Raw genomic sequence first — 25,546 nt, forward strand, 5'->3', positions numbered from 1 at the left:
TTTGGGTGTTGAGTTTGATGAGTTCTTTCATAGCAGTTTTATTCATAATAGCCAGAACTGGAAACAACCAAAACGCCTATCAACAGGTGAATGGATAAAGCAGTTGTGATGTGGGCGCCTGGGTGGCTCAGTTGGTTAAGCGACTGTCTTCGGCTCAGGTCATGATCCCGGAGTCCCGGGATCGAGTCCCGCATTGGGCTCCCTGCTCAGCAGGGAGTCTGCTCCTCCCTCTGACCCTACCCCCTCTTATACTCTCTCTCTCTCACTCTCTCTCTCAAATAAATAAAAAATAAAATCTTAAAAAAAAAAAAGCAGTTGTGATGTATCCATACAATGGAATACCACTCAGCCACTGAACTCAACTGCTGATACATGCAATAACATTAGTGAGTCTCAAAAACATTCCACTGAGCTAGAGAAGCCAGACACAAAAGAGCACACACTGTGTGAGTCCGCTTCCATGGTATTCTGTAATAAGCAAAACCAATCTCTAGTGATGGAAAGCAGCTCAGTGCTTACCTGGAGTGGGAGTGGGAGAGGGAGAGGCTGACTATAAAGGGGCACGAGGGAACTTTCTGGGATGGCGGAAATGTCCTATTTCTTGATTAGGGCAAAAGTGGCCCGGGTATATCCCTTTATCAAAACTCGAACTATATGCATAAAATGGCTGTAGTTAACTGTAAATAATTCAGCAAATTTATTCAAAAAATAAATTTTTCTTTGTGCACAAAATGTGACATAAAAACACAAACTGCAGTTCGCTTTCCCAGCTGTGGGGACTCGGTTCGCAGGATGCTGGGACGCCGCCCCTCTGCGGAACCAGCTCCCAGCCGGCGGCAAGATTATGCTGGTCTGTCCCCATCTCCGAAGGGCTGTAGACTGAGGCGGGCTCGCAGTGTCGCGCAGCTGGGGGTGGTGTGCTCCCAGAGCTCGTCTCCAGGGGAAGCGGCTCTGTCAGAGGAGCCCACGGCTGGCAGGTTGTGATGATCCTGCGGCTCTTACAGGAACGAAAGGGCCGTGACTCACGCGTCACCTTGATGGGAATAGTAAGGGCTCCCTTCTCCACTCGAGGGGGGAGCAGAAAACTCTCTCTTTCAATATTACTTTTTTTTGGTAAATGTCATTTCAGCTCCTCCCCACTGACTCATTTGAGAGACATACCTGTCAGGCCTTATATTGGTTAAGTCCAATCCCTCCTCGGAACAAGACCGTGTAGGGTGCAGGGAAATCACCGGACTCTCCATGATTACCAGATGCGGAGGGGAAACCCGCCTCTCTCTTGGTTCCGTGAGCCATGCCATGGGAAGGCAGCGACATGGCCCTTCTCGGACTGGTTTTCCCACCCTCGAGGGGCAGGCGGGGAAGACCGGCCTGAATTGTAACTCGTTGTTTTATAAAATGGACATCTCGAGGCCTGCAGACACCAGAATGGGATCCTAGGGAGATTTTTCAAGAGGCTTCTGTGGATTCATCGGATTTCCATCTGCCTTAGGAAGGCTTGGGGGAAGAAAGAGGTGAAGCAGAGACAGGAGTGATCACATCCAAGCCTGGGGACAGGATTTTGGGCTGTCGCCAGAGGCCAGCAGAGAGGCGTGGCCCAGACTTGCCCTCGAAGCCCTTGGAAGGAAGCACCCAGCCAACACCTGACGTCAGCCTCCTGGCCTCCAGACCCGCGGGGGGATACAGCTCAGCTGCTTGCGCTCCCAGCTTGTGCTACTTTGTGGTACTTTGTTCTGGTAGCCCGAGCAAGCTGGTACCAAAGCACGGGTGGGAGAAAGAGCCCGTGTGGGTGAAGAAAGGTTGCAAGGCCGTCGTAGCTCGATGCGTGGAAAGCAGGCCTCCACCATCCCTCTGGCTGGGACCTCCGTAGGGGAGTCTCCCAGCCCCATGTCCTCTGGCTGCCTGTCCCTATGGAGCTCACCTTTACACGTTGCTCATCTGGAACATGGCTGGGGTGGGGTGGGGAGAGCATGACGCCTGGCCTGCCCATCTCTCCGGGTGCTGGCGAGGAACAGAGGAGGCAGTTTGAAAGCGTCTTGTGAATCACATGCACAGGGTGTTAGATGCACCTTCTGTTGTTTCAGAGTTTCGACAGAGACCCCAAAGGGAAAGAGAAATATGTAGCTGCTTATCAATGCAGGACTCACTAAGAGCTTATGCAATCAGCTTTGAGACCTTCAGCTTGTCACCAACCTGAAGACCATAGAAGAAAAGGCTGGGGGGTGGGATGCAGCACAGGACAGGTGGAGAGCAGCTCTTCAGCGTGGGAGCTGTTGTGGTGTGAGGAGCTGCTTCTCCCCCTTGGCCTCGTACTCTCCCCACAATAAGCCTAGTGAGACTCTGGCTTCAGAGTGCCCACAGAATGCTCGACGGGCCTAGTGGGAAGGACAAAGGACTGATACTTGAACCACATTTCAAATCACAAATGCACAGCCTGGTTGGAGGAGCCCATGATGGCAGGACAAGGAGAGAGAGACAGGGTAGTGAGCTGCACTCGTGACCACAGGGCTCAGAGGAGAGCTTCTTGCAGCTGCATGAGGACCCCACAGAGGAGAGCTGCCACTGAGTTACCTTAAAAGGGATGCTTGCCCTGAAGGACCATCTGCAAGGCAAGGTGACCCCAGCAGTATGACTCAGGATGGGGCAGACATCAGAAGCCAGGGGCCAGGGACAGTTATAACTGGGCAGCTCAAGGAACATCCCCGATGTCTAATATTGCCTCACAGAGAGACCTCTGGGGAATCTGCAAGAGCTCCCTGTGGGAGAGAGTAAGCATTCCGGCAGGCCACACTCCTGGGTCCTGTCCTGAAACTACCCATGCTGATCAAGTACTACGCTTTATTGCTCTCCCCTCCCTACTCTCAGTCTGGGGGTGCCAGAACAGTATTTGAGTGAGGTGAGAAATGGGGGAGAAGTACACCATGCTTTTCCTCTTCTGTTTAGAGTTCCTCAGCCTGAGTCAGTCCTGAGTTTTACATTGGTTGTGGGATTTTAGTTTTGATAGTAGAATGAACTGGACTTTCCAGTATCTGAAGAAGGTGTATTCACTAATCAGTGGAGTGACTGGAAAAGCTGTGGAACTTTTCTCAGAATTCATCCCGGGACAGGGAAGAACAACCAGAGAGCAGTTGCTTAAAGAAGCAGTGGTCAGAAAGAATCAAGATTTTTTTTCTGTTTGTACCATATTGCATTTTATTCTTTTTTTTTTTTTTTTAAAGATTTTATTTATTTGAGAGAGAGAGTGTGTGTGAGAGCAGGGGAGGAGAGGTGCAGAGGGGGAGGAGCAGAAGGAGAGGGGCAGAGGGAGAGTGAGAGGGAAAGGCAGACTCCCCACAGGGGCCTGACCCCAGGACCCTAAGATCATGACTTGAGGTTAAATCAGATGCTTAAGCCACCCAGGCGCCCTGCATCTTACTGTTTTAACAAAGAGGTTATAGTTAGATAAATGTTAACTTTGGAACCTCCTTTCCTGGGAATAAAAGGATCAACAGAGCTCACTCTCCTTATTGTAGCTAAATGAATATCCACATAAAGGGCATGTCATTAATTTTATTTAGAGTGAATCCTGAATTAGCAATAAACATAGGTTTCCATTAAGGATTTCTATTTGCATTCAAAGAAGGTGAGTATTCCTTAAGTTGTACTTTGCATGACATTTGCGAGATAACTATATAAGATTACAATTAAGCGTTAAAGGTTTTTAAGCAACTTGAAATGCATAGGAATGCATTAAATCATAAAATAGCATTAGAACAGCCTTATAGTGGGCGCCTGGGTGGCTCAGATGGTCAAGCATCTGCCTTCGGCTCAGGTCATGATCTCAGGGTCCTGGGATCGAGTTCCGCATCGGGTTCCCTGCTCAGTGCAGAGCCTGCTTCTCCCTCTCCCTCTGCCACTCCCTCTGCTTCTGCTCTTCTGTCTATCTCTCTGTCAAATAAATAAATAAAATCTTTAAAAAAAAAAAAAGAACAGCCTTATAGTTTATAAAGAATCTGATGTATCTTGAGTACCAGAAATTCTAGTGCTTGAATCTGGTAATATATTACTCTTGGTGTTAGTTAACACTTCTTTGGGAGTAACAGAAACCCAACTCAGACTAGCTTCTGAAAGAGAATGCATTGGTTCATATAGCCGGGAAGTCCAGGGGTGGATCTGGTTTCAGACATGGCTGGATGTAGGGCTGCTTCTCTCTTTCTCTCAGGTCTGCTAGTGATGTTTTGCTTCATTCAACAAACTTTCCCCGATATGGTGGGGAAAATGTCTCCCGTCCCCTTCTATCTCCCGTGCTCAGCAACCATGGTAGAAAGTGAACTTGTCTCAGCAGTGTCCACAGAGCTATAAGCCCCAAAGACAACCCAGTCATATTCCACCCCGAACCAACCTCTTTGGCTAAGAGATGGGAAGCTCTGACTGGCCAGCTTGGGTCACGTGGCCATCTCTGTCGAAAGAGGCTGTCTGTCGCACAATGGTTGACAGTCCATTTAATGGACCTCACAGAATGGTCAAGAAGTTATTAGAAGGGGATGGAATAGCATGCATGCTGCCTTAGCACATGACAAGCTCCGTTTTCTTCTTTATTCACAGAGACTATTCAGTTGGCACTTTCTAGGTCTGGAGTCGAAGTGACGTCCCTTTACCCCATGCCACTGTTGTCTGATTGCACTCAGAGTCGACCTACCCATCTGAGCCCAAATCATGGAGGGACTGGCCTGGAAAGAGAACCTATTTTGAGTATGTGTAGCTTTCTCCTTAAAGCATCAGGGTTTATTTTTTAAATCCATCTGTCATTTACTTATACATTATTTATACTTGTTTTAAGTTTTCTGTGAAAACAACTCATGTAGTTTCCGTTTTCCCGACTGGCCCCAATTGATTGAAACACATCCCTTTGAGACCGATTACCACGTGTAGGGCTGGCTGTGAAAGGATGGAGTTTGTCCTTGGATCCAGGACACCTTTCCAGGCTCTGACTCCCAGATGCTTCCGGCAGCCCCAGGCTCCACACCACCCTGCCAGCCTTCCATTCTTTTCTCTCCATCACCCACACCCCAGGGGCTGCGTTCTGCTGGGTGACTGTACCTGGTCATGGATGTTGGTAAGATCGCCCAATCCCCTAGTTTGCTAGCTAGTTGAAATGTTTCCCTCCCAGATAAACCACTTCCTTTGTTTAGATAAACATGCTTCTTAAGAAGGCCTTTAGGGAATGTCAGAGATGGAGGAAATCTCAGTCCCAGGGGCTAACTAGAGGCTTCCATGCACATAGACACAGTCATCTACTCTGTCTATGTGTAAGGTGACATGAGGGCATTGCGTGTTTCTTCCTCCTTTGACACCTTCCCATCTGGGCCGGTGGGAAGGTTAAAGCACAATCAGGCTAATGCGTTCTAATGTTGGTTAGTATGAGAGAGCAAGGCTGCCAGAGCCTCAAAGATGTTATTTGTTAGAAATAGAACAAATCATTTTTAGCTGGTACAGATAAATTAGTTTAATTTTCTCAAGCAGTTTAAACAAAATTTGCTAAGCTTTGTTTTGAGTAATTCAATGCAGTTTGAACTATGAATTGTGTGTAACTGTTGTACCTTTGGTCATGAACAACTACTCCTCCTTCCCCTTTCTGTGGAAAAGGATTTTATCTTCTGTGATTCTTTCAGATCCCCCATAGCATGTCTATTTTCATGCTCAGTTCCTAAACCTACAATTTATTCAACCAATCCAGTGCTTTATTTTTTTTTAAAGACAGTTTTTTTTTTTTCAAAGACTTTATTTATTTGACAGAGAGAGAGAGACAGCGAGAGAGGGAACACAAGCAGGGGGAATGGGAGAGGGAGAAGCAGGCTTCCCGCCGAGCAGGGAGCCCGATGCGGGACTCGATCCCAGGACCCCGGGATCATGACCTGAGCCGAAGGCAGACACTTAATGACTGAGCCACCCAGGCACCCCTCCAGTGCTTTAAAATATTTCAAGATAGTATATGGAAATCATAAAACACATGGTAGGCGCTCAGTAAATGGTAACTGTTAAGAACGCTGTGTCGGATTGTATTTTCTAAATATGGTCATAACAGTCTTTCCCACCCTGTATATTCTTTTAGAACCTTGCCACTCCCCCAAGAGGGGAGATGAGGACTATGCTCCCTCCCCTTGAACCTGGATGGGCTTTTGTGACTGCCTTGACTAGAAGAGTATGGAGGAAGCGATGCTCTGAGACTTCTGATGCTAGATCAGAAAAGGTCTCTCTCTCTCTCTCCACTTTCTCTGGAGCCCCGAGCTTCCATGTGAGAAGTCTGGCTACTTGAAGCCACCATGCAGGAGAGTCCATAGAGCAAATATCTATATATCTCATGATACAGAGACAGTATGGCGGTTGAGGAGCCCTGCCGTTCAGCCATCAGCTCTTGGAGTCTTCTCAGCCCGGGTGCCAGACACACGAGCAAAACTTCAGGGGGTTCTAGCCCCACTCACCACCTGACTAACTACAGAGGGGACCCTAAGGGAGAATCCCCAGGTCTGTGAGGTAATAATAAATTATTGTTGTTTTAAGCCACTAACTTTAGGGATGATTTGTTATGTCTCAATAGCTGATACAACATTTAATATTTGTCAAGTACTGACTGAGTCAAGCACTGTGCTAGGTACTTGATGGAGATTACCTCATTTAATCCTGACTATTCCTCTGAGATAAGCATTTTCACTCACCCTCCGAGAAGTCAAGTGATCTGTCCAAGGTCACCTGACAGTGGATGACAGTCTGATCTGGGGTCTAAGCTCCCAACCACCAAGACCTGCACATGCAGCGTTCCCTTTGTTCATGACTTTTCTGCTGGGTAGTAGCATCTCCTCTGACCTCACGCACATGCGCTCTGTCACCCAGCAGCAGAGAAGTAGAGCATGTGAGCAGAGGCGGGGCCAGTGGGGCCTCACAGATCCAAGATGATCACTTCCAGCCAGTGCCTCAACCCCAATGCTATAGTTTTGTCCCTTTAGCTTTCAGACTGTGTGTGGTGTTTTTTTTTTTTTTTTAAAGATTTTATTTTATTTATTTGAGAGAGAGAATGAGAGAGAGCACATGAGAGGGGGGAGGGTCAGAGGGAGAAGCAGACTCCCTGCCGAGCAGGGAGCCCGATGTGGGACTCGATCCCGGGACTCCAGGATCATGACCTGAGCTGAAGGCAGTCGCTCAACCAACTGAGCCACCCAGGCGCCCCTGTGTGTGGTGTTTTAAAAAATCCTCAGTGGTGGTGGCTTTGGTGGGTGGAGACCTATTATATCATATTAGTCATTTATACTCAATGAGACTGAGTTTATAGGAAGCTTTCCGGTTGGAAGATATTAATGGCAGCTGGGGGTAAGGGAGGGAGAGAAAAAGAAGGAAGGAAGGGAGAGAGGGAAGGAAGGAAAGAAATAGAACAGTGAAAACGTGGAACAGACACTCAAAAGGAAAAGGGTTCAGAGATTGGTGTGCCAGAGACAAAGATTCATTCCTGTATGAATGTATTTATTCATTGTCATTCAAAAATTGTATTGAATGTACACAACATGCCCGGCTGAACATTAGATGCAAGGCATGGATATTTCCTACCCTCAGCTCATAGGAATAGAGATGCTTACAATGTATTACCGGAACCCTTACTCCTCAATAGGCAGAAAGATCAGGGAAGGCTTCCTGGAGGAGATGACAGCTGACCTGAGGCTTAAAGAACAGCAGTTCACCAGACTGACAGGAGGTGGAAAGTATTAAGTGGAGGGAACAGCATGAGCAAGGGCATGGAATGGTATATGTGGGGGCCATGAGCAGTTCTGAGGTACTAGAAGGTAATGTGCAAGTCAGGTTGTGCTGAGAGATGAGCCTGGCTTGCAGGTCACAGAGAGGGCTGTGGCAGTCATTTACAGAGTTTAAATTTTGTCCTTGTGTGATGTGGAGCCGCTGAAATGTCTTCAGGGGGCTCCAAAAAACCACTGTTCACCAGCTCTCCCGCCTCACTTCTGACAAGTTCTGCCCAGCAGGGTTTGTTGTCCAAATTCTACAGATTGAAGACCCCCCCCCACCCTCTTAAAACCAAACTTGTTCAAATTCTAGTGGCAAAATCTATGGGGAAAATGACGTAGCAGGGTGAGGAAAGTTTCCCCATGCTGGGGTAGCTGGCTTGGCTCCCTTTCCTCCTGAGGTGTGGGGGCTCGTGAGGGTAGGGTGGTGGCTTCAGGTGTCCATGGTCCCCTTCCTCAACTTTTCCTTCTTTGAATTCCTTTGGCAATACCCCAAATCACTCATTTGGCCCTTATCAAGTGCTCCCTTAAATGGTTAATTGATTTTTACTATATAAATACTAACTCTGGAACTAGACCATAAACTCCTTCAAGGTAGAAGTCTTGCTTTAAATATTTTGTGCCCCCATGTATCATTGGTTCAAAATGAGGTATGCCAGGTAAGGTTCTAGGGGCTGGGTAGGGAGAAAAGAGAGCGGGTCTACCTTCAGGGAGCTCACAGTCTGCCTGGGCAGATAGGTAAGTAGACAGAAGAGGTAGGCTGTGTTTGCTCTGGGCTATGCACTCGTGGTTTGGGCCATCCTGGATCTCTCTCTCCACCTTTTCTCTTGAAAACCGTGTCCTACCCAAGAGGTTTTCTTCCCCCAACTTGAGAGGTGGCATCCAAGGTCTAGGCCGAAATCCTGTACTCATTTCCATGATTAGGCATGTGATCAAGGGGTTGGGCCCACTGAGGAGTCACGTGCCTGGTTTCCTGCTGAACTTGAACCTGGGAGGGAGGGGGGCGGGGGCTACTCTAGCAGCATGCCTCCAGTGCCTGGGCCTGTAATGCTCCTTCAGCTCCAGGCAGTCTGAGCCGAATTCTCTATAGAAACCAAAAGAAAATAGAGAGGGGTATTATGAAAGAGGGGTGTTACGGGATCATATACAATTATGTGTCACAAACGTGTGTGTGTGTGTGAAAGAGAGAGACTGTGTGTGTGTGTGTGTGTAATGGTTTCTGGAAGGAAGTGATGCCTGACCTGAATCTTGAAAGACTGGTAGGAATTAACCAAAGCTTTTCCAGACAGTGGCGGGCCTGTGCTTGCATCCTGCCATCAGAGTAGGTGAAATTTCAGAAGGCTTTAGGGCCTCTGCATTCTGTTCTAGTGCTTCCCCAAACATCTATGAAGGGAAAACGCTTTCAGAAGATGTTACTGGATAGGGGCGCCTGGGTGGCTCAGCCAGTTAAGCGTCTGCCTTTGGCTCAGGTCATGATCCCAGGGTCCTGGGATGGAGCCCCACGTCAGGCTCCCTGCTCGTGGGGAGCCTGCTTCTCCCTCTCCCCTTCTCATTCCCCCCCCCCGTTCATGCTCTCTCCCCCCTGCTCATGCTCTCACATGCTCTCTGTCTCAAATAAATAAATATATTTTTTAAAAAAGATGTTACTGAATAGATGTGCAGAGAGAAAACTGAACAAAATTGCTCTCCTTTCAGCATTGCTGGTTTTCTTTGGGTCTTTAATATGTTAATGTACATCCAACAACAGAATCCTTTGCAGAGCACAAATCATGCTCTCTGCGTCGAACAGTTTTGGAAAGTTTATAAAGTGCACTTTTCTATGAGGTGTGGAGTAATAAATCACTCAGTAACACTTAACATCCTGCCATCCTGGGTAATTGGTGACACTGTTCTAACACCAAATTACATTGTACCAAAGACAATATAGAAGTGATGAAGTGGGTAAACAACAGCATGATGGATTACTGGAGGCTTGTCAGTAGTTCCTGCATAATTCAGCCTTTCTTTGTGCTGCACATGAAGGGCACTCACGCAGGCATCATTCTGTAATTCCCTGGAATACAGTGTAGATGACCTGTATCGGTGGAATGCACCATGACAGTGGATGCATCCTGGCTCAGTTAGTGGAAACCTCCAAGACGTGAGCCCATTTTTATTAATCATGCGACGGGCTTTCGCAGAGACCCAGCAAGAGATTGTGTAGAGGGTCGCGCCATGGCAGGCTCAGCGAGTTGAGATTTCATCCTCAGGGTAACAGGAAGCCTTCGGAGGCTCTTTAGAAGCTTAGAAGGACACTTTAGAAGGCTCATTCACAGAGAGGATTTGAAGCGGGGGCTGATGCTAGAGACCAACTAGTTAGGAAGCTGTTTCAGTAATGGGGGAAGCCGTCATAGAGGGCCGAGCTGAGTGAGTGGTGATAGGAACGGAGAGAAGGCAGGGCCTGAGAGACATTTAGGAAGCAGAACTGGTTGACTTGGCTCTGGAGCAGCTGTGGGGACCGTGAGGAGGGAGGAGTGGGAGGACGACCGCGCGACTTCTGGCTCGTTCAGCAGTGTGGACAGCTGTGGCCCTACAGTTCGCAGTCTCGTAGAGAGGGAGCACTGCACAATGGAGCTCAGTTTGAATCCTGGCTGTCAACTACTTAGTGCCGTGGCCTCGTGCAAGTCAGTGCGCATCTCTGTGCCTTGGTTTCTTCACCTGTAAAATGGGATGGTAGTACCGCTCTGCTGCCAGTATAAAATGGCACACGGCGTGCTCGGCGTGCTCGAGAAGTGGCAGCCATTGCTCCTGAGACAGGGAGCAGGGAGGAGAAGCGGTTTAGGGAGACAGGCAGTCTCATTCTAGAGACGTTGCCCTTGCGGTGACTTGGGCGGTTACGTGGGGGTGTCCAGTAGGATATGACCGATACGAGTTTGGGGCTCTGGAGGAAGGCCTGGGCTGCGCAGAGGAACGGGGGGCCATCACTCTTTTAGAATTCGACCAGGCCAGTAAAGGGCAACAGGCCGAGAGAGTCCAGACAGGGAGGGGAACGGAGGGCCGAACGGAGGGCGTGGGCAGCACCACCATTCGGGAACAGCAAAAAGGCACGTGCAGAAGCCCCTTACCCGTGCTCTCACTTCCGGCGGTTTCAGTTCCCCGCAGCCCGCCCCCGCCCGCCGCAGATGATCCTCCTGACCAATCAGCACACGTCAATAGTAGCCTCACCCTGCGTCAGCACGCCTGCGTCGTTCACGTGACCTCATCGGCGCGGCTGGGCGGTCTGTGCTCTCACGTCCTCCCCAGAACAGGGGCGAGTACCTACGGTAAGCTAGTCGGAGAGAGAGGCCACGTTCACGTAACTTTTATTACAGCATATTGTTGTAATTGTTCTCTTCTTTTGTTGTTAATGTCCTGCTGTGCCTGATTTACGCATGAAACTGCATCAGGGGTACGTGCATCCAGGAAACAACATGGTGTGTCTGGGGTTCGGTACTGTCCTCGGTTTCAGGCATCACTGCGGGTCTTGCAGCGTGTCCCCCCGCTGATAAGGGGGGGCTACTGTAGCGATGAGGAATCGGAAGGAAGCACAAACTGGAGTCAGAGGGCCTGGATTTGCGTCTCAGCTCCACTGCTTACTGGCTGTGTGATCCCAGGTAACCCACATAACCTTGCAGGCGTCAGTTTTCTCATCCCTAAAATGGGACTGCTACTGATAATAGCCATTTCCGGAGACTTTGGTGAACTAAAGTATGTGAGCTTGTTTTTTAAGCTAGAAAGCTTTATAAGTGGTTCCATGTAATCATTTTCCCCCCTCAGACTGAATCTAAGAACAAGGTAACTTTAACAGGCACTCTGTGACTCTGGCCTCACTTGCTTGGTAGGAGTTCCAGTCCACTTAAATTCCTCTCAAGCAGTTCAGAAATCGCTGGGCTAGAGGTACCACCAAAGCATCTGTTTTGCTTTAAGGGGCTCCAAGCCCTTCCAGGGAAATGGCCCCTTATGCACAGGCCCTCCCATTTTCACCCACTTGACCTCACCGCCTTGGCTACAGCTGGTGGGACTAGGGGTGGGCCCTGCTCCCAGGGTCTCTGATGGGCCAGCCACTCCCCAAGTCTCCCCAGGGGCCCATGCACTGGAGACCCTCCCCTCTCCTGTGCAGACGTTTGGACTCAGGTGCACTGGATGGGAGTGGGAGCTTTGGGAGCAGAGTGAGGGTAGCTCATGGCGCACCTCACCTGCTTTGGGCGCAAAGGTGCCTGGTGCCTGGGAGAAGCTGCTCTGCCTCCTGCTGTTCTCTAGCTGTTTTCAGTTTCCTTTCATTCCTGCCTTCACTATAAACTCCCACTGGTTAAGGTAACCTGGGAGTGTTGCTCTGTCTCTCAGCTTAGAGGAGCCTGATCGCCCTGGGAGAATCGCAAGGTCCCTGCAGAGGTGCGGAGTTTGCTCAGAGTAAAGTGCATCAGCTACTCTATTTGAAAAATGAAAATGCCATGATGTCTGCTGACCGGGGGCTGGTAAACAGGATCATGGCATCCACACCACCATGAGATCCTACAGCTGGAAAACAGTACAAGGAAACCCTTTATGTACCAGTATGGAGTGATCCACAGGACATTTTCCTCAGCAAAAAGTGTGAGGTTCAGAACAGTATGTATAATATGCCATCACTTGGGCAGCAAAATGAAATTCATAAAATATCTCTGGAATATCACACATAATCTAATGACACTGGTTGTCCATCAGGAGGGGAGCTGGGTGGCTGGCAGCAGGAGTGAGAGAAGGAATTTTCATTGAACATCCCATAATGACTTTTCTAAATATAGAACCTGAAATTAAATCACCCACTTAAACAATCACATCAGGAAAAAATAGTCTTAAAAATGTGCCTTATGAAGTTGAGCAGTCCTGGGTTCAAGTTTGGTTCCACAATTTATTGCTGTGTGTTATTGAACAAGTTACTCAACCTCTCTGAACTCGGCTTTATTTGTAAAATAATAACAGTAATGCTAGCCTGATAGGACTGTTGCAATACTCTACCCTGTGTGGCCCATAGCTGCCATTCAACTTTGACTGGCTGTTGCCATCGCCAATTTTCCCACAAGGCACTTAACCTTACCCTCCTAGCCTGTCCCGTGCTCCTTAAGATGCAAAATTTCAAAGCAGTGCTATATTTTGTTGGCATTTTTGTCTTGTTTGTTTGTTTGTTTTTGTCCAATATTCTCCCCAGAATAAGGGCCATGGAAGTTGGGCCAAGTAAATTAGAATCAGCCTCCGTTGTGCTCAAAATCAGTCTTCTATTTGAAATGGGCTCATTGTCTTTGGATCCAGCCTATGCCTATCTTTCTTTGGAAGTGAGTTCTTCCAGTCCCTTCTTAGTCCCTTCTGCAGAGTCTCCTAACAGCCCACCCATGGATTCTCTAAGCACGTGTAACTGCTGGGTGAACACCTTAAGCTATGATGTTAGTTATTATGGTTCCCACTTCCCATTGTCTTCAGTCACAGTATTTGATGCATTGTAGTCACAAAAGTGTGAGCAGGATTCCAGCACAGTGATGGCTGCAGCGCTCTGGGGCTGGATAGACTAGGGCCATGTTGCTTCTAACCGGAGAGATAGGATCCATGCCAACTCCGTCCTTGTATCTTGCTGGCACTAGGGGGCGCTATCTTGTTTAGCTATTTTCTTAAGTTTTGCTTTAGCTTTTGAATGGATGAACCTGCTGTGATCGTATCTTGATGAGTGGACAGTAAAAGCTACAGGAATATGATTACGGAAAGGAAGGCCAGGTCTATGTGTCTGGTTTTCTCTCTGTGGGGAATATTAATGCAGATTCCCAGGCTCAACCCCCAGGGCCCCATCTCAGTGGGCCTGGACTCGGACCCAGGAATGTGCATTTTAGTAACTCAGGTGATAGTGGTATGAAAGCAAAACACAGGGGTTGTTTGTTTGTTTTAATCTCCTTTTCCTATCTTTTCGTAAAAATGTGTCTGCTGACTCTCACTCATGGTGGTGTTGCCCCTCCTGGGCCTGCCAATCTCTGAGTGTACACTCATATTTGTTAGATCTTCATCTGTGGGAATCTCCCAGGTTTAAATTGGGGGTGCTCTCTTCAGGAAGGATTTGCATCTGTTTCTGCCAAGCGCTGCTAACTTGGAACCACTCAGATGTCTTCTAGAATGGTAGCCTAATGGAAGAGTCCAAGGCTTGGCTCCTCCCCCTGGCCGCTGGCTCAAAGGTTGTATCTGGACCATGCCACTGCTACCACCATTTGCTCAGAGGACAGTTCTGTTCTTCCCTGCCTGATCACTGGTTGCAGCTCGAATTTCCATTTCTGGTCTGCTCCTTTTTCTGGGGAGGGGTGCCTTGGCAACTTCCCCAATTTCCTATAAGCCCAGTGTTGCATCCGTAAGTGTAGTCATTTTGCAGCAGGAGGGCCCCCCAGAATATTGAATCCAGCACATGACCAGTGGAAGTCTTTATTTTCAAATGTAGACGTGCTTATTCCTGTGAGATAAAAGGGTAATCCATTGTGGGAGTTATTCAGCAGAGGCAGTTTGGCATCCCACACCGTAGGAGGGTTGAAGGAGACAGGAACATGCCAGGAGATGGTCTGTGTGTGACTTCTCAGATAACTGTAGGTGTTTTCCACTGGGTTCCACCCAGAGTATCTCGTTGAGGCCTGACAAGGCAAAAAGCAGAGTCCCAACAAATTCTACAGTGTTATTTGTGTCTGCGCCTATCTTTTTCTTCCCTCTCATTTCAGGGAAGGAGATGTTCCTCCCATATCAACGTCTGTCCCCACTCTGTGGGTTTGGGATTCCATCCCTCTAATCTTCTCAGGGACTTTGCTCCTTCTGGAATCCTCCCTCTGCTACACCATCAGCTTCTCCCCCCACCCCCTTGGTAGATAATTCTCATGCCAAATGTGCTCCATTTCCCATCTTTAAAAAAACCACCCTTGACCCAAGCTACCCTACCCTCACTATTCTAATCCCCTTTAGAACGAAATCTCTCAAAAACTTGGCTATACATGCCCCCATCACTTCTTCACTTTCCATTTACCTTCTTTTCTCTTTGGTTTCTATTTTTAGTGAGGTGATTCACACACATTTTTTAGCCAAGTAGTTCTATAAGGCTTGTTATGAAAAACAGTCCCCTACTCTGCTTCCCCCATGAAAGACAGCTACTTATAATTCTTTTTGCTGATTTTCTTTTTGGCATTTAATTCTGTGTTTTTAAATAAAATGCTAATATCAAGTTGCTTCTTGATCCCTCAATTTCAGGGACTTTTAGGCAATTTTATCTACTGACTCCCCCTTAGAGAGAGTGAGGATTTGACTCTCATTTTTTCCATCATTTCTTCTTCCCACAGCACTCACGTACACTCTTACATCAGATTAAGGATATGGTTACATTACAGGTTTGCTTGATTCAAAAATCAGTTTTTATTTTATTAAGATATTGAGAGTTGACTATGTCATAAATCTAGATGACTTTTTCTTTCTTATACAATCTTTAATTTTCCCTGGGAATGCCTTTTTTTATTTGCTTAGTTTCCATGTACTTATCACCAGTTCAACTTCAAGCTGTCACTATTTAACTCTCCTCTCAAATCATTTAGATTTAGCTATCAATTTTGTTTATCCTCTTGAGGAAATCTCTTCCAGAACCTTCTGACCTTTGCAAATTTAGTTCTTCTCCAGTCTGCCTTCCTGAGCTGGTGTAGTTGGCACTGTCTCTTAGGAGGTCCCTTCACCATCAGCCTGGGATTCTCTTCATCTTCTTTTCGGTCCTGAGTCTAAACTCTTCTTCCTTCCTGTTTTTGTGGGGCACATCTTCCAGTTACTTCTTGAGAAAAGTGGATGGGAGGTAGATTTGGGAGGACCTTGCAAATGAAACTGCCTGTATTCTAAGCTTTTACTTAATAGATGGTTGGGCTGGGTATAAAAAGAATCTAGGTTGAAAATAACTTCTTCAGAATTTTCAAGGCAATGTTCCACTGTGATCTAGCCTCCAGTGTTATGATTGAGAAGTCCAAAGACGTTCTGATTCTTAATCCTCTGAATGTCACCTATTTTCTCTTGTGAAGCCTGTAGGCTCTCCTCTGTGTCCCCAGTGTTCTGAAATTTTACAATGATGTGCTTCGGGATAGGTTTGCCTTCATCTATTTCGACAGTTCAACTCTAGAAAATTTTCTTGAATTATTTCATTGATGATTTCCTTCCCTCTGTGTTTTCATATCTCTTTCTGGGATTCCTATTATTTGGGTATTGGAACTCCTAGGCAGATCCTCTAATTCCCGTATATTTTCTTTCCTGTACTCCATCTTAATGGCTTTTTTGCCTAAGTTTTATTTTTCTAGCCCTTCTACTGAGTCTTTCATTTCTACCATCTTAAATTTAATTGCCAAGGACTCTAGTTTGTTGTTTGTCCTCTGAAGGTCCTATTTTACTTGCAATCTGTTTTTCTTTCATGGTTGTAGCATCTCCTCTAATATCTCTGAGGATACTAAACATATATTATTTTCTGGAAGTTTTTTTCCTCTTATATAGTCTTTATTTTCTCTAAGTAGCTCTTTCATATGACAGGCTTTCTTCAGATATCTTGTAATAGTTGCTGTCTGCTTATGCTTGACAGTGGGGGCCAAAAAGCTGGTTTGAAGCTTTGTTAACATGAGTAGAGCTTATCAACTGTGAGCTTCATAGGAGGGCACTCTGGCCTGACTGTTCACTTGGGTAACCCTGATGCAGGTATCTTGCCTCTGGACTGGACAATTTCCCAAGAGAATCTTCCTTGCCTGTGTTCTGGAAGGTGAGGAGGGGGAAGAGCCCCGAGGAGTCTCAGCATACGTAAGCATACAGTCTCCTCAAATTCCTGCTTGGTACCCCAGCCTAGAGACCCATTTTTTTTATCTTTCCAGAGAATGAAGCCCATCTGAGGGAGAGCAGTAAAAGACTATTCAGGACATGGTGGGGGTTCTGCATATACAATTATTTTTAAGACTCCTTTCAAGCAGTTCTCCTTGTTCTCATGCCAATTCCCAGCCCCCTTGCCTTACCTCTACTTTTAAAGTTTCCTGGTGCCACCAATCTCTGCGACTTTGAAAGTGTCAGTTGTGTTGGTTCGAGGCTTCCTCACTGCTGACTCGGATGCAGCTTTCTTCAGTCTGCTTTATCAGTTACAGCTTATCTATGGGATTTTCAGCTTTCCGAATGTGGTTGTTTCGTGCTCTCCCCTTCTCACTGTCCTTCTGGGTTTACGGTAAAGATAGTCCTGTTATTGGGGTTTATGTGGGGTGTCAAGAGGGAGTAGAGTTGGATGCGTGTGTTCATTTGTTTATTGGCTCCGGCCCCGGCCCCACTGACCTCTCTCTCACCAAGGTCACCAGGGACTCCATGTTCCCAAATCCAGCACGCTGTTCTTTGTCCCTGACCTACACCACCTCTCAGCAGCTTTTGTCAGAACTGAATGCCCTCTTCTTGGCAGGTCCTTTTCTCTCTGCTTCTGGGATACCACCTCCCGCTTCTTTGATGTCCCCTTCTCATGTTCTTCTCAAGTTCATTTTCCTCTACCCATCCTCTGAAGAGTGGTCTCTTCAGGGCTGGTCCCAGACCACCCTCCCTTCTCTCCCTCTCCACTCTCTCCTCTCTTCTTAGGGAACCCCACACTTTTGTTCATGGCTCTACCACTGACCTTCCTTGATCTCCCATCTTCTCTCAACTCCCAGACATGTTTAACTTCGAAGCATCTAAAGTGGAACTCCTGATTTTTTTTCTCTAAATTTATTTCTTATCAAGTCTTTCTTACCCACCCTGCTACTCAGGCAGAAATCAGAGAGTCATTCTTGTTTTCTCCCTCTTCCTTACCCCTGACATCCAAAACATCAGCCGGCCTTCCTGACTCTCCCTCTGTAATGTGCCTCCAGTCGTCCATTTTTCCCATCTTCACTGCCACCTTCCCGAGCCTGTGAGCTACTGTTGTCTGTCTCTTGCTTTGATGATTGCAGCAGTCTGTGAACTGGTCTCCCTACTTATTTTCTTGGCTCCTAAAATCAGTTCTCCACCCAAGTGATCTTTTAAAAACCGAACAGCAGATTAGTTTCTCTTCTGAGAAAAATACTTTGTGCTGTTCTTATAACAAAATTCACACTTGTTGCCATGTCTCCACCAGATGCCATGGCTTCTCTGCTGGGCACCCTTGTTATTTCCCTGGGTGCCACCACTTCTAGGCACTGCAGTCTCCTGTTAGGAGCCCTAGACATGCCAGACCACACACCTCTCTTACTTTTCTGTGTGTTTCATCTGGTTAGTAGAGTGCCAGAGGAGTGAAATTTATGCCCTAATATCAGACAGCTGTAAAACTTTTAAAAATCTTATTTATTGAGTATAATTGACATATATTAGCTTCAGATGGACAATATAGCGATTCCCTATCTGTACATATTGTGAAATGATCACTACAAGAAGTCTAGTTACCATCCATCTACTTTCAGCAATGCTCAAATATGCAACACAGTATCATTTACCTATGGTCGCCATGCTCTACATTACATCCCTGGGACTTATTTATTTTATAACTGGAAGTTCTACCTTTTGACCACCTTCACCCATTTCACCTGCTCTCCACCCCCCACCCCTGGCAACCACCACAGACAGCTTCGAGTGGAACTATTTTCTCATTTTGCTTCCAGTCACCTCCTTTCTATAGGCTTGGGCACAAGGTCATAGAGGAAGAGAATTTGGAAGCCTGGGGACATGCGTGGGGCAGGAGGTGAATCTGGATAACCACTGTGAGGCTGCACTAAGAGCCTTCCTTCTTTCTGACTGCTAAGACCTTCCTTTATGAGCAAGCTTGCTTTTCCCAAATCTTCCCAGGAGGCTTTCAGTCTCTGAAGCAAGTAGAGTTCCCCTGAGTTTTGTCCAGAGAGATTTAGATATTTAGCTTTAACTTGTTCCTCACCATGACCACTTACTTTTCTTTAATTCTCTAATCATCTCCCCCCCCCATACCTTTTCCCCCTAAAATGTCTCCATACATTTTTGAGGGACCAAAAGAGATATACTGTTCTTTCTGTATAGGGCCTATTCAGGAAGGTGCCTTTTCTCTCCCCCCTCCCCCATCCTACTTCTGTTATTATTTGAGATGCTTTGATAAGCATGAAACTGCCTGCTTTCTGACCTGTGATGGCAGCATTTCCCTGAGATTCCTTTTTTTTTTTTTTAAGATTTTATTTATTTTTTGACAGAGACAGCAAGAGGGAACATAAGCAGGGGGAGTGGGAGAGGGAGAAGCAGGCTTCCTGCTGAGGAGGGAGCCCGATGAGGGGCTCAGTCTCAGGACCCTGGGATCATGACCTGAGCCGAAGGCAGACGCTTAACGACTGAGCCACCCAGGCGCCCCATTCCCTGAGATTCCTAAGTGAGTTGCTTGCTGTTAGCTGAGAACTTGAAATGCACGTCAGTTAATTCAACCTTATGAAGGAATCTATCAGGAGGTAAAGTCAACAATGCTGCAGATAAAACATTCTAGCAGCCCACACATAATTTTTACTAGCTTGTTTCTCCCCAGCACTGCCAGGATAAACACCCTGTGCAATATAGGTAATCAACATAGAGATCAAATCATTGTTCTCACATTCATGGCTTGTTCCTGGATTCGGTCATGTGACTGTTTACGAGGGAGTTCTAAAGTGTGGAGTATTTTTCATCCTATTTCCAGTAACTGTTTCATTTTTCTCAATTCCAAATAGGATTACTAACAGCATAGACACTGCTTGAAACTGGAAAATTTCTCCCAAGGCTCTACTAATCTTCATTTTTCCTCCTCTGAATAGTAGGAGCACATGTAGCTTTTCCAGATGGGGTTGCCCTTGGAGAAGACTTCTCCTTAGATGTTTGCGGGTAGCCAGCCCCATCTGAACAGCTCTCAAATGGAAGACTGGCACTGGCAATGTGATCAATGGGTGCACTTTGGTGTTGCCTGTACCTGTGTTTAAATCTTGGCTTTGGTATTATGCTTGACATTAGACAAGTCACTTAACCTCTGTAAGTCTCAGTGTCTTGTTATAAAAATGGGGCTTTTAATAGCACCTACCTCCTGGTATTGCTGTGAGGATTAAATGAGCTAATCCATAGGCAAAGTGCCTGTTACAGAGAGACTGGGACATACAAGTGTTCCATAACTGTTAGCTAGAATTAGTCATAGGAGCTGGGTGGAAGACCACTGCCTGCCCCCTGAGCATACCTGCTGCAGTCTGGGAAGCCTGTCGGTGTGCACCAAAGGTCCATCTGATACACTGTTTATCAGAAAGGACGTCCTTGCGGGGATGGTCACCCTCCAGAGCCCCCAGTTGGTTTCCAGGTCGCCTCTGGGTGAAAAATGCAGCTGCATCTGTGTAGAAAGCTGGTCCTGCCTATGAGCTCTGCCTCTCTGGCCAGAGGTGGAGACACCAAGGGAGAGGTGCCTCCATACATTTGGAGCCCCCTTGGGGTTCACTTAGCTTGTTCCTACTCTGTCTTGCTCTGAGGAGGCCAAGGCTTTAAGGACATTGAAGGAGAACATGTAAGGTCAGCCCTGTGATGTCAAAAGCGGGACAGAAAGAAGACCTAGCTGTCCCAGCCAGTCAAGGAATAACAATGATGAGAATAGAACAGTTTTGAAGATTAAAACAATAGCTAGCCTCTGTTGAACACTCGCTGTGTGTTAGGACTTGTGTTCACTGTCCCCTCTTAGCAACACTGTGAAGCGGGTACTGTGTTTATGTCCATTTCATAGATGAGAGCAAGGCACAGAACAGTGCCTCTGGTCTCACGTGAGTAAGCATCGGAGTCCGAATTGGAACACAGGTTCATTCGAGGGGAGAAAAAGTGCCCAAAACACTCTAAATTCTTGATTTAATGACCCTGAAATGTAGGCAGGGTCAGATGGATCCCCCTCTCCTGGGCAGTGTATCGGGAGCTTCATGTATCTGGACAACTTCAGTCTTCAGAATGCCCCACATGCTGCCTCAGCTGCTCTCCCATCAGCCCCTGAGCGACCAGCTCTCTCAGGAGGCAGTGTTTTCACTGGGTTATTACAAATGAAAGACCTGGTGTCTGCCCTGCTCATTTTTTTCCTTCCCTCTCTTTACTATAATCAGGAAGTCATGTTTTTCATGTAGGATAAGGCGATTACTTTTCTGTTGACTGAAGACTAGCAGAAAGCAAACTGAACCTCCTTTCCATGTTAATTTTACAGGGACAGGATTGAGAGATGGCCTGACTTTCCTGCATCTCACCCCTGTCTCTTACATCTATACCTTCCCTGATGAAGGCGGTCAATTCCAGTGGCAACAACCAAGATGGCATCAACAGAGTAACTGACTGTGGTCCTTTTCGCCTTCATCTGGGAAAGATGAACAAAAGTCACCATCTGTTCCCCTGAGCTTTGCCATGCTGTGGTCTAACATTATACATAAGTACAGTTAACAGCCTGCCCCACTCTAAGGAGCAATATAATAAATATGAAAATTAATTTGTATGTTTTCACTTGCCTGGGACTCATTTTTATTTGCTCTGACTCAGTAAGGCAAGCAACTCTTTGCAAAGGGAAATAAATAAGATACACCACATCTCTTTAATGATTGGAGGTCCAGGTTAAGTGTCCTGTAGGTAAGCAAACGGCAAACAAAAAATTGTATGTGCTTTCTTTCAGAGAAAGAAATGATCTCAATGATCTGGCCTACTCTGGGCTACGTGAACATTTCTGAGAACGGTCAAGAGCTCCAAGCTACAGTTTGCCTCCGTGCTCTAGGCCATGGTCAGAGGTGAGGAGAACATTCTGTTCTGTACTCGAGCTTCGCCTTAAAAACCCAAACCCTGCATTCCTAGGCTCCTGGCCTTGTAAACTCGCAATCCCCCGCCAGCAGCAGCAGACCGAATCTGTTCTCCCTTTCAGTTCTTCTCTCTTCATCAGATTATATTCTGACAAGTGCCTGCTCGTTCTCAAACTACTTTTCCGATTCACATGCTGTCAGAATCTTCCTGGGTTCAAGGTGAAGGCTTGATCAGAGAGAGCTGATGCATGGAATTGAGACCATTGTTCTTAAAAAACACTGCACTTTAAATAAAGACAGCAACATGCAAAGCCATAGAAAATGCTCTTTCTACAAACTCGGGCAGAAGTTACAACCTGCCCTTCCTTTGCCCTAAAGAGAAGGAAGCCTCCCTGTGTACGGACTGAGAGATCTAGGCTCTAATCTTCCTCTTCCTGACATTTAGAGTAACCTTTTGCAAATGATTCAACCTTTCCTTGTTTCAGGTGAAGAGGAAGTGCAGAAACAACACTGAATTCACCCAGGGTGATGCTAGGAAACATAGATAATGAGGGCGCCAAAGTGCTAGATCGTGCTCTGTGGACACTTTATCAAAACCTTCTCTGGGCTTTCAGAATTGTCTCTGAAATTAGTCCTGTGGGACTATGGCTCTCTGGATCTCTTCTCACCTCTAATTCAGTCCCCTTTTCTTCCAACTATTATAGTCTACAATTTGAAGTCCTGTCATTTTAAAACATCACACATCCACTTCATCATCTGATTTTCCTCTCCAGGCTGTTTCCAGGAGAATGTGGCTTATTCTCCCCATTGAGAGAACAAATTGGTTATTCATTACACCTTATCAATGAGCTAGTCCTACACAGAAAGGAACTATACTGAAATCAGAAACTTGGAAACACTGGCAACTGCTTTGTCCTGGGTTTTCCTCTGGGATATAACAAAGCGCCCCAGGACATTCATCCAGGCGCCGAGATAAATTCTGAAGACATTGAAGGAATTTGCTGAATCTCTTTAGAATTAACCCAGAGGAGCTGACCTCTCCTCTCCTGAGATTTACTTGGTTTAAAGATTCATGGGGAAGAATTTACAGTGTTTAGTTTCACTTGGGGTAACATGCAATTACTTTCTTTTTTCCAAGTTTCTGCTTTCACCCTTTCTAACTTCTTAAACCAAATCCAAAACTCATTTATCTTCTTGCTGTTTTAATATTTCAGTTTCTCTTTGTTTTTACTCCAGTTGTCATGTTTACCTTGTATTTCCTGAACTCCAGTGCCACACATCTCCCCAGGGTTGAAGTCATTTTTTAAGGGTGAGAGAGGAGGAAATGGGCCCATGTGACACTTCGCTCACCTTTTTTTTACCCAGATGTGAGGAATGCAATTAGATTTTGTGCTTTGGGGCGCTAACGTGGAGCTCTTTTCCTTTACAGCAAAATTAGAATTTGTAGACCCATGAGGATGTGTCAGCTAGTCAAGATTGGGGAACAGGAGTGATGCTCAGTGGAAACTACTTGAGAATCCTCCAGACAGAGGGCATGGGGCTACAGTTCTGGTTTGCTCACTGAATTTGGAGTTGTGGGATACTTGCTGAGGTTTGGCATTCAGGACTAAAGAGATGTACCTGGGATCTGCATCCTGTTGGCCAAAATTACTGCTGCTATAGCTGCTCATTTGTGTTACTTTTTTGCTTGTAAAATTCGAAACGTAGAAGGCAGTGAATCTGTCTGTATTCTTTTTTCAGATGACTGATACTGAGGATAGGTTGAAGGTCCTGCAGAGCCTCTGTTCTGTCCTGGACTGTGACTGTCTCAGTGAAGGTCGCCTTTCTTCAGCTCGCTGACAGTTGGGCAGAGCTCTGTGATGCTAGGCCACATAAATAAGATCTGGAGGTGAAAGGGCTTTGGTCCCTAAAGCCCTCTGCTCTAGTTTCCACAGAAACAAGCCAGGGGTGATACCCACCACCAGGGCTCTTAAAGCCACAGATACTTCATTCTGAGAATCCCATCACGTTACAAATACCATTCAGCAATAGTTTGTTTGTTTCTTTGTTTTTTTAAGATTTTATTTATTTATTTGAAAGAGAGAGAGCACAAGAGGGGGGAGGGTCAGAGGGAGAACAGACTCCCTGCTGAGCAGGGAGCCCGTTGCAGGACTCGATCCTGGGACTCCAGGATCATGACCTGAGCCGAAGGCAGTCACCCAACCAACTGAGCCACCCAGGCGCCCCTCCGCAATAGTTTTTAAAGGCATAATGTACTTCATTGCTCAGGATGGCTTTGGCTAAGGCTTTCAATTCCTTGTTGCAACCCTCCTTCCTTTAAAATAATTATTTTTTGTTGTTGCGTTTATTGTATATATGTATGTATGTATGTATATATGTATGTATGTATGTAGGCTCCACTCACAACCTGAGATCAAGACCTGAGCTGAGGTCAAGAGTTGGATGCTTAACCCACTGAATGTCCCTGTTGTTTCTTTTTCTTTTTTTTTTAAAAGATTTTATTTATTTATTTGACACAGAGAGAGAGAGCACAAGGAAGGGGAGCAGCAGAGGGAGAGGGAAGCAGGCTCCCCGCCGAGCAGGGAGCCCAATGTGGGGCTCGATCCCAGGACTCTGGGATCATGACCTGAGCCAAAGGCAGATGCTTAATGACTGAGCCACCCAGGCGCCCCTCCTGTTGTTTCTTTTCAACTTGAAGAAAAAAGGTGACCAATTCATGCCAGTTGAGTTATAGATTTGGAACAGATGGTTTAAGATAATTTATTACACTTTACATATTTACATTTAATTTATTACATTTGTTTCTAAAGTTTTGGGAGAAAATTCAGTACCAACTAAAGAGTTATAATTAAAAGAGTACAGAGCCGGGGCGCCTGGGTGGCTCAGATGGTTAAGCGTCTGCCTTCAGCTCAGGTCATGATCCCGGGGTTCTGGGATCGAGTCCCACATCGGGCTCCCTGCTAGGCGGGGAGCCTGCTTCTCCCTCTGCGTCTGCCTCTCTCTCTCTCTCTCTCTCTGACTTTTCATGAATAAATAAATAAAACATTTAAAAAAAAAGAGTGCAGAGCCAGCAGTCAGAGGCCCAAGCACACGGATTGACACTTCATTTCTGCCAGAGATCACACTTTACTTTGTGATTTGGGTGATACCACAAACCTCTCTGGACTATGATTTCCTAGTTGGTAAAATCAAAGGACTGGATCAGCTGATCTCTAACTTTTTCTAGGTTCAAAAATTTTCTGAATTTGTGGTGTTATATAACAGTAGAAGAGATTCCATGAAAAAATAGAATGTTGCTCTGTCGATGATGATTATGTAGGAATGGTGGTAAGAAATTTGCAGGAAGGTTGCTAGAACATCATAAAGGAAGGAAAAGGGAAGGAGGGAAAAGAAAAAATACGATTTACCAAACTTCTATGTGCTAAGAACTTCACAGACATTATCTCATGTGAATATAATATTTCAGTGATTTCCTCCTTAAGGGACAGAAATGCCATTTTTGCTTCTTGCCCCAAATGTGCATGATAGCTAACATTGATTGAGTGCTTTCTATGTGCCAGGCACACTCCCAAGCACTTTACACGTACTTAGACCATTTATTATCCCCATTCACAGATGAGGAAACTGAGGCACAGAGAGGTTAGGAAACTTACCCAAGGCCATTCAGTTGGTAAGTGGCAGAGCCAAGCTCCAAACTCAGAGAGTTTGGCCCTAGATCTGTGCTCTTAACCACATCCCCATATTGCCTCTTGTCATTCATTCATTAAGAAAATATTTGATGAACAGTATTTGAAGGCAATGCCCTAGACTTCGTCTATTTACTAGATGCTATGTATTATAGACAATGTAGTCTACATTCTATACATTATGTAGGATATAATGAATACTATACTTTTATTCTATATACTTTATAAGATGTATCAAACAGTACACACTACAGTCTATATACAATGGGTAATATACACAATATATTATATGGGTATTATATATATA

The 25,546-nt window shown here is 46.1% G+C and overlaps 1 long non-coding RNA gene across 1 annotated transcript; it reads left to right on the forward strand.

The window, feature by feature from the left end:
- Positions 1-10,218: 10,218 nt before the first annotated feature.
- Positions 10,219-21,263, forward strand: LOC145720955 (uncharacterized). Its single transcript, XR_014144327.1, has 2 exons — positions 10,219-11,065; positions 20,977-21,263. It is a non-coding gene; the product is annotated as an uncharacterized LOC145720955 (long non-coding RNA).
- The last annotated feature ends 4,283 nt before the right edge of the window (positions 21,264-25,546 follow it).

This window comes from Leptonychotes weddellii, chromosome 4 (genome assembly GCF_054177405.1).
Source record: "Leptonychotes weddellii isolate Sample4059 chromosome 4, ASM5417740v2, whole genome shotgun sequence".
In the NCBI taxonomy this organism is placed as follows: domain Eukaryota; kingdom Metazoa; phylum Chordata; class Mammalia; order Carnivora; family Phocidae; genus Leptonychotes; species Leptonychotes weddellii.